Here is a 10,377-nt window from a genome sequence, read left to right as displayed (position 1 = left end):
GCACCCTAAGCTAGCAAATTTGGTGAAAATAAGCCGGACAGGTTGTGGTCCAGGTAGGCCTCTGCTTAGACGTCCTGACACAGCCTTTGTCAACACTGGCACTCACAGCGGCCGTCGCGTTTCCCCAGACAAGTCTGGCAATTACGGTGAGGCCTCGGGCAGGCCGAGCAGCCCGGATTCTGAGGATGGTGAGGCCAAGCCCAGCTGTGGTGGGCATGCTGATGGGTTTGAGAGTTTCCACCTTCTGCGGGGGTCTTAGCTGACCCACGCCTCTTTGGTGAGACCTTCTTCGAGACCTGACCAGGCCTCAGCCAGAGAGTAACAATCAGGGAGGGCTGTGCACCCCGGAACTGCTCCTTAGCGTTGCGCGAAAGGCAGGGTCGGCCTTAAGCACCCAGATCCGACCGGCGGATCCCGAGCAGATCAGCTGGCAGCAGCAGCCTTGCTCGCCCGGCCAGAGTCCAACCCAGACTGTTCTCCCAAGGAGGCGCACAAGCTTAGTTCACGTGGCGCAGCGCTCAGTGTGGCCTTGAGCGCGCACTCAGATTCAGGCAAGTGGACACTATTCCTGGGACTAACTAGCTTCTGCTGTATTATTATTACTCTCTCCAGAGCAGTGCTGCAAGAACCAACTGCAGATTGTTAAATTTCAGGGGAGCAAGGTCAAAGAAAAGCACTAGGGACTGAGCTTCAGCAGGAAGCCAGGCTGAGTCGGGCCGCAGGAACTCCAAACCAGACAACCTGGCATGCTGAGGTCAGGCCCAGGGGGAGAGAGTGAGGTGTCGGAAGAAGCCATTGAAACGCTCTTCTTAAAGTGTCCTGTAGCATCCCGACCTTGCGTGAGCAGTAGCCTCAGCTCTGCGTTCTTTGGACACTTTCTAGCGGGCTCCCGGGCAGCCTTGTGGAAACATTGAGTGTTGCGTTATTCACTCACTCCTGTTGGGTTAGCCATTTTCGATTCTTTCCTATCCCCTTCGGTACCTTCTTATCTTCAGGTATCCTGAAAGTCTGACTTTCTCTACTAAACACAGGAAAGATAAGAAAATGGTCGTTTAATATGTTTTACAAAAATTCACAGCAGCAAGAACAACACCTATTGCTGACTTGAGGAAATATACAAACTAGTTATCAACCAAGTTATCTTGTAGAGCTCTGTCAGCTTGTTTATAAATATATGTCTTAAAAGCCCTAAATTTCCGGAAAAACATTAGGTGTCTTTTAAATGAAAGACATGTGATACAAGTTCTAGGATACTTGTATGCCAATAAAGGTCCAACTCATAGAGAAAAGTACAGCGTAGCCGAGGACAAGAGCTGTCTAGTAAACCCGTTTCTGCCCCATTACCAAAACTCACTTTTGATGGTAATGGTTGAAGGGGTGGGGTGTAAGGTGTCACCAAACCAACATAATATCCCTGGAGCTTCCTGGAAACGCAAATATACTACACAGAATCCCGTGTGTTTTGTGACATGTAACCACATGTGCCCATAACAGAGGAAACAGCTAATGGCAAACTCCCTTAACGAATGTTTAATCTGCAGTTTTTGGCAAGAAGCTGGGTATTTGGTTGCCAACAGCTGCATTACATGAATTTTGAGAGGTTGAGATTGAGTTTATGGTTATGACACAGCTCTAGAGATAGGGGCATTAATAATACATTGAAAATAATACTAATCAAAACAATAATAATTCAATAATTTCTAAAAGTCACAAGAAGGGAGAAGAAATTACATTGGAGATGGTCTCACTTTCCCTGAGATCTACCTGGGCTTTTTCCACCAATGCTTTGAGGATAGCCTTCTTGGAAACTGGCCACAGTACTTTGATAAATGCTTTCAGTCGTCCAGATCCAGCTTGGCTCCTACCACCACAGCTTTTAAAAGTCCTCCTCAATTCCAGCAAGTCAGCTTGGCCCAGGCCTCAGGGGCAAGTGTGTTCTGAGGGGTAATCAGCTCACTATATATATATATATATATATATATATATATATATATATATACACACACACACATACATATACATACATATATATATATATATATATATATATGATCCAGTTTATTAGGTCAGGTTCTAGTTGGGGTTTTATCTCCTGGGGCCTCAGCCCATCAACCCCAGGCATCAGTTTTCTTCTTTACCCACTTATTTTGCCTTTGAGAGTATTGTTCATCTTTTTCCATATTCAGGATATAAACCCAGGATTCAGCTTTCCTTCTTTTATGTCAGTCAAGATATCTAACTAGAATAAGCTGCTGTGCATCCTTTTCTGATTTGCTTCCTTCAGATCTGAACTTTCTGGATGGGCACTAACACTTGCAGGAAGTGGTGGGGTGAGAGAGGGGGTAGGAGAGCAACAGAGGTGGGGAGTAATTGATTTCTTTTAAAACCTAACAGAATTTAGGACATCCTAGGATTTCAGCACTTTTGGATCTTCACTGCGTATTGATGCTTCTTCACATCTTCTTGATGGGGATGAGGAGCAGTGCCTGCAGGTGAGGTGTAGGGCGGGGATCAGGAGGAATAATGAGGGTTAACAAGGCTATTACAGATTCAAGTCTCAGCCTCTCTGAAAAACTTTCTCCTCTAGTAATTGAGATGTGTTGGAGCAAACTAGATCATTCCTCTGGCACCATGGGATCCTAACAGAGAGGGGGAAGCTATTTTGTGAAGATAAAGATGACTGATGCTACCATTTGAAGTGACATCTAATATTATTCCTGCGACCAGTTTGTTGTTGTTGTTAGGTGGCAGCTCTCCCAAACAGTGATTTGGGATATTTTTTAAAGTATTTTTTTTTAGTTCCCATTTAGAGCCTAGAATTAAAATAATCAAAGAAGTTAAAATTATTAGAAAGTCCATTGAAATGAGTATTTGAACCTCCCCCACCCCCAAAGTAGTGCTTTATTAGAAAGTAAAATTCAGATAAAGGATTCGCAGGTTAAGGCATCTTGACTCATTTTACTAAAAAAGAAAAAAAAAACCTCACAGACTAAAAGCTGCTTTTAAAGCCAGTCATCCCTTTGAAAATATGTTTTGGGAAATGAAAAAAATATTTACATATGCAGCATTAAAGCAGTGGTAGAATAAATGTATAGACCACTCTAGTTTCTTCTGATTTCGACTTATTGAGAGAAATGTCACACTTACATACTAATAGTGGGAATGTCAAGATAGGATTGCTAGGATTTTAGTCTTAGCACTTCCTTTTTGCAGTGAGAGTTTGAGGCTTATTGTAAGTAGAGCAAGGAAAAAAATGTGTGCTGAATCAGGCGAACTATGCCAAATGTAGAAGAGCAATGGTCTGAAGAGGGGAGGAGCTGGTGGAGAGAAACTTTCATGAAAAAGTACTAAAATAATTGAATGTCATGTAGCATGGCAAGATGCCAGGTGGCCTCGTGTTTTTGTGTGCTCTACTGCTGTTTTCCCTCCCTGCCTTCATCTTCAGCCTTCCCACAGCTCTGCAGACATAACAGATACTGAAATATATTTTGCATCAAAGCAGCTCAAGAGGTTTTCATCAAAATAAAAATATTTGGACACACAAAGAAATATTTAGGCTTTTCTTTAAAATATATGCCCAATCCACCATCATCTACTCCAGAAAACACACCTACAGACAAAAGTGTAACTTTGTGACATTTTTGAAGTTTCTGCCTTTAAAAAAAATTACACAGATGTTAATCAATATTGTAAGTCTTTAAAGTATGCTGCTGCAAAGCTGTCCAGTATGATGAATTAAATTTTTACACTTATTGTAATAATATTATTAAATGTTTTGGTGTTTCATAAACTTCTGGTTTTTCAAAAAGTGATACTTGTTTCTGAATACCAATGTGTTTCAATAATAGTTTTTCACACAGTTGCGTTTTCTTAAAAGAGAGAGAAATAAACTTCTGTTCTCCTAAAGGATCCAATTTAAATGTAAAAATACAGTATGACTCCTTGACGTTGGTGCAAATATCTTGATTTATCTAGCATATGTGTGCACATTACAATAGACATTGTTTGCTTTTACTATAAAAATGTATTTTATTCCAAACTTTAGAAATAATTTATCTGCAATAATCTAGTCACCTTTATTTCTTTCTATGGCTGTCGTCATTTTTCCAGGAAGTTCTGAACATAATAAAGACCGTTAACGCTAGACTTCCTCTATGACACATATAGAAGTGCATAAGTAAGTTAAACTGTATTCAATTCATAGACTGGTATTTCACTATTAAACTATTAATCATGTCTCTAAAACGTTTTTCCACTATTTTGTTTGATAAGTGAATTGTTAAACTTCTACTCGATATATTTAAATACATTTTTTTTCCTGCTGAGTTACTAGGTATGTCTGAAAGACAGGGCTGCTTATTTTCAAAAAGATGTGCGTGTGTATTCACTCCTTGAGCTTTCCCATTTCAGGGAAAGACTTCCTTAAAGAAAAATCTCAGTAAAGATAACTGAGACAAAATCATGGATATTTCTCCTTTGGACTGGAATTATGCAACGTAAATGTGAAGTCCGTGGTCATTAATCAAACCCGACCAGAGTATAGCCAATATACAAAATCAAAGAGAGTCGAAGGAGTGAAGTAGATTGGCCTCCCGTAAGTTCTCCACCTACTGTGCCCCTTCCGTGCCCATTGATACCTTTTATATCAGGACAAGAGGCTAGGGTTTGGACCCCAAGGTGTTGAGCTTAGAATGCATCTCATTGTGGCCATGAAAACGTCTCAAAATCTAGCTTATCCTCTGTCATGGTGTTTTATAAGTTCAACAGAAAGAGGAAAAACACAAACACATTTATTACATCAAGGATTATTCAGAGAGAAAAAAAGAGGGAGGAGAGAGCGCCAGCCCCTTTATTTCGAAAATCATCAAAGAACTTTAGAGAAAGGTAAAGATTAATATTCACTCCTTTTTTCCTCCCAACCTGTCTTGCCTATCCCGAGCAACACAGATTTCTGAAGCGAATTTTGATGAGTTTTAAATACTATCTGTCGTAATGAGAGTTTCGGAACAAAAAGCTCTCTGTGGCTCGCAAAAGGGAAGCCGAGCTTGTGGGACACCCCTCCTAGGGGTGCAGGACCAAGGGCTGCAAGCGGTGTCCCCGATCGCGCTGAACCACTTCCCAAAGCCTGCGCCCTCGCCCAGCGACAGCTGTAGACAGACATCTCGTTAGCCCTTTCTGATCAGGAACTGTGAACAGGTTGTGTGCGCAGCAAATTTTTGGAGGCAAATTGGTGCACCCCATTGCCTGGGTGGACCGCCGCTTGGTGCGCACCTCGGTGAAGGACCACCCTCCTGGCTCCCGGCCTGGAGGGAGCCATGAGCGACTGCCGTGCGGGACGTCTGGAATGAGGACCGGCTCTCCACTTCAACCAAGTGGGCGAAGTCCCTTACAATCAAGCACAACTCTGTGGTTAAACGCGCATAGGTGGAGGAGTCTCTATTCTGAGCAAAGAGAATGAAGTTTCGCTTCTCATGGAAACTTAAAAGAGCCTCGACGACGAATATGGAAAGGAGTTAGTGGTTAACCGATTTGATGCTAACATTTCATCAGTTGTGCTTTCACCCCTTTAAAGTTTAACCCTTGGAAAAACAGCATATTTTAAGCTTTCCATCCAAATATTGATGTTGGCAAATGGATCATCTAGCCGTCCCTTGGTAAGGACAGTGCCCTTTTTGTTTCACATGTTGGCAATCAGAATTAATCCATATCACAAAATGCGGCAGATTTCGACTTTAGTCAAGAGACATGTAACTCTCTGACAGTAAAAAGAGCACGCCTGCACACACACACAAACGTGGGGGGACAAATTGGGGGTGGGGGGAGCGCCCGAAAGTAGCTCATACCTCACTTTTAACTACCTGTCCTCAACAAGTAATGATCCACTCCCCCGATTAAAAAAAAAAAAAAAAAAAAGCCAGGTTTCAGCCTGACTGCCAATATTTTCAATGCCAGGCCACGGTAATGTCTCTTCTTAAGATCTTGTTCCACACAGTAAAAAATTCTTAACCTTTACTGGATATTTTATGTCCTTTTTATTAAACAAAGTTGATGCATTACCTCTAGCAGGGTGGCGCCCTGGGCATCCGAAGACCTCTGTTGAAAAGCCTCAGAGACCTCATGGGATTACATCATCTTTCAGTTTCCAACATCAGATGCCCCCAAATGGACCCTCGTTATAAAATCCTAAAAAAATTAAACACTTTCTTACCTTCACACTTGCTCTCTCAGTTCACAAAACTTCATGAACGCACAATTTATTAATACAGTTCAAATATAATAAGCAATTAAAATGTTTCCTGCCATTCCACTAAACAAGTATTTTTAAGTTACCAAAAGAAAAAAAAAAAAAGACTTTAAAGAATACATTTATTTCCATTTCTTTGTGAGGTTTCAAACACTTTTTGCAATATTAAAATTACTATAAACTAAGTATTTAAAAAGGACTTTAATTTTAAAAAGGACTTGTTTTGGGTTCATTTCTGATTAATATTCTTGAAATTTTTTATTTTACACTGTATTTGATTCATATATGCTATTTTTGGGGAGAGGTATACAGCCACTCTTTTGCCACATTAGGAATTGCTTAATAATTGAATTGAGTTGAATTAAGCAAAATCTAAATAATCAATTACTCTGTTTTGAGTAGAAATGCCCTTTAATCTTGCATTCTTTTTTAGGTTAATAAACTTTGAATATTTAGCTTAAAACTTAAAAAGAAATATAAATATTGGCAAAATAAATTAAAGAAACTTTACTAATTTTTGCTTTTATGAAATAAAGTAGATCTATATGTACTGTTTCATTTAAGGTATATTAGCTTCTTTGGGCATCTCTAACTACTGGATCACAGTTGAGGCAAACCATATAGGATATAAAAGTGTCTCTATGGTACGTCATGCAACTATTTAGTTCTAGAGGTGAACACCATGGAATCCTGTAAATCACTTTAAAAAATTTCTTCAGGTATCATCCATTAAAGGTGTACCTTTATCCAATATTTTCACCAAAAACTTAAATATATATATTTTGTACTTACTGTGTTTTACAAATTATGCATTCCTAGGATGGCCATCTAAATCTTTAGAATACCACAACAATTGGGATGCAGATATTTTGGGCAAAGGTAGGATGATAGGATTAAATTAATGGATGCAAACCCAAAATTGCAAATTAAAGTCAAAAAATATAGAGAAGAAAAACAAAGCTTATGGGGTTCAAACAATAAAGCTCTGAGGATATTTTTGAGTCTACAGCGTGACTTAGTTGCTAAGGAAGCTTTAAAAAATTAGCTTATATTACATTAACAGAAATGAAGCAGTCACACATCAAGGAAGACCAGATCTTCAAAATACACTGAAATATGAAGAAATCTAGAGAATTAAGAAGAGCTCTGGAAACTATTTTTATAGAGAAAGAATAATAATATGAAGCTATTTTGTGTACTGTGGCTGAGGCAAAAAGGATTTGTAAACCACATCATATTAAAGAATGGTTGTAAGAAAGACAGTGAATTTTAGCTAAGACATAAGAGTGATTAAATTTGTTCAGTTTTGCCCCAGTGGTGGAACTAAGTGGATTGACTTGAGTTAGATTTTTTTTTTTCATGTAAAAGACTAACTTTCTAACATTGAAATTTCCCTATAACTAAAGTGGCTGATTCTCAAAATTTCACATTCAGTTGCACTGAACAACGTGTGTTACAGGGTTAAACCTGTCATGCAAGTCTCTTTCTAATCAAAGCTTCCAAACGACATCTTTAATGCTCACAATAGTTTACATATCTGAAGTTTGTTCACAAATATGTTATAGTACTACTATTTCTTAAATTAGGATTAATTTTCTCTAAGAGGAAGAAAATAACTCCTTATATTTTGCCTTAAGCTGAAATTAAAGACTAAACTTAGAACACGAGTGTCTTCCGTCAAATAACTATTGTATCATTCTAGCCTATGTTTTCATTATACAGATAAGCAAGTTTGGCTAACTGGTTACACACTTGTATCATAATGTGTATTTTTGCATATCTATTTCATCTATAACACCAAAAATGTAATAATGTAGAGACTACTTTCAGACTCACTGGGGTTACGTCCAGCTCTACCACTCGCTGGCTGTGGGATGCTGAGAATCTGATTCAGTGTTATCTTCTATCAAATGAAGGCTATTTATCTCCAAGGGTAGGAGTAAATATAAAGAAAGTTAATGTATCTAAAGCATTTAGAACAGTGCCTGGTCATAAAATAAGCACTATGTGTTTGTTGTTGTTATATATTTTAAAATTCAGATTGTGAGATCATTTACTAAGGATTATGGACATAGAAAAAATAATTAACAAATGGTGCTGTGCAATGAAAAGTGACTTAAAAGCAGAAACAGATTCAACTATTTACATTAAGAATATGAAGTATATAATTATGATTGTTAGAAGATGGAAAGAAAGAAAATGGATCACACATGAGAAATAAATTTCTGTGAAGTTGCTAGGTCCTGAGGTGTGTGTACTGCATTAAGGTAAGTGTGTTTACCCCAAAGTACTATTCAGTTAGGCTATAAACATAGGTATTGCCTCTAACATAAATTTTCCATGATTTTTGTGACTCAGGAGATGGGGATCCTACTCCTAACTCTGTCATTAACAATCTGTATAACCTAAAACAAGTACAGTTACCTTTTAAAGTCTCAGCTTCTCCTGTTAAAATATTCCAATTGTAAGACTATGTATTTTTAAAAGTTTATTAGAAATATAATTCTTATCAATTAAACTATATGGTCTCTAAGATGCTGCTATGAGTGGACATGATCCTTCAAAATTCATTATGGTGAAACTCTAATCCTCCATGTGATGGTACTTGGAGATGGGGACTTTAGGAGGTAATAACGTTAGATTAGGTCATGAAGGTGGGGTCCTCATGATGGGATTAATCACCTTGAAAGGGGATGAAGAGATACAAGATCTTTCTCCCAGATATGTGAAGATATAGTAAGAAGACGGCTTTCTTTAACCAAGAGGAAGGCCCTAATCAAGAACCCACGAATACTGACACCCTGATCTCAGAATTCCAGCCTCCAGAACTGTGAAAAATAAATATTTGTTATTTAAGCCATCAAGTCTATGGTATTCTGTAACAGGAGCCCGAGCTGTCTAAGATAGAAAGGCATTCCAATTCTTTGATTCTAATGTATTCCAGATAAATAATCTTAGAAATTCTAGCTTTTTCCAGCCAATACTAGACTTAGAGGACTCATCATAGTGCTCCTGAAGGCCTCAAGGAACTCAATCCCTTGAGTAGATTAGCTTGTTCAGGAAATCACTGTCTATATCAATATTCTTGTGAGGAAAGTATTTACAAATGGTTCTACCAATGTCTATACTTGGAAGCAGATTCACTGAGATTTAAGAGGAATCAGCACATGTAAAATCAACTATCAACAGAATGAAATGCCAATACCTCTGTAGATCAAGTTTTCTTGCACTTAATAATACTTATAAATTGATATACCCATTAAGTAGAGACTTCAGTGTAGGTAACTTGATTGTTGTCGCTTCATATTTGAATTAAATTACCATTTCCCCTAACCATGTCTAATTTTATTTCAAAATATACCAATAATTATTGGAATGAACATTATCTGAGAATGCTATTGCCTTCCTATTTTGAAAACCATCACGTAGCAGTTTTCCACCTAGAGATTATACAAATACCCTGAAGCCTATAGATTGGACAGGTATCAGGGTAGTTGATCCAATCTTGTTTCCCACTCACATTTTCCACTAATTTCCGGTATCTCACCAAACTATCTCAGTTCTGTCCAATAATCCAGTCCTTGGTTTGTTCTACTCTCCATTACCTGGATACATTATTGTGATCTGTCTCCAGGTATTTATTTAGGCTGTATTCTTCACTTAAAATGCTTTCATTAATTCATCCTTCAATGTCAGTTAAATAGAATCTGAAAACACCTGCTCCCTGTCCATTATGATTAGAAACCAATCCTTCCTACCTCCAAAACATTTTTTTAATCCCCTTTAGGATACTAAACTATAAGTTCCTTATAGTGTTGTTTATTGGATCTAGGTCAATACTTTAAAAATAGTTTATGAAGATAAGAAAACAAAAAAGTTTTTTATTCTCAATAGAAAATATAATTGCACAGTTTAAACACTGAATAAGATTAACAACGAAACAAAACAAAGTGGTGGATATCCTTCTCTTTGTCTCCCTAGAAAGACAACTAGCCAATATTTCCCTTTAAAGGGAAAGGGATGAAAATGTAGCTACATAGTTACAGATGTTAATAATCTAAAACCACCTTATTTTATGTATTTTATTTTTCTTTAGGACATATAATTTAAGGGGCTAATACAGCTAAAATTTT

The sequence above is a fragment of the Pan troglodytes genome, chromosome 10, assembly GCF_028858775.2.
Source record: "Pan troglodytes isolate AG18354 chromosome 10, NHGRI_mPanTro3-v2.0_pri, whole genome shotgun sequence".
Lineage (NCBI taxonomy): Eukaryota > Metazoa > Chordata > Mammalia > Primates > Hominidae > Pan > Pan troglodytes.
This window is presented reverse-complemented; position numbering follows the sequence as displayed.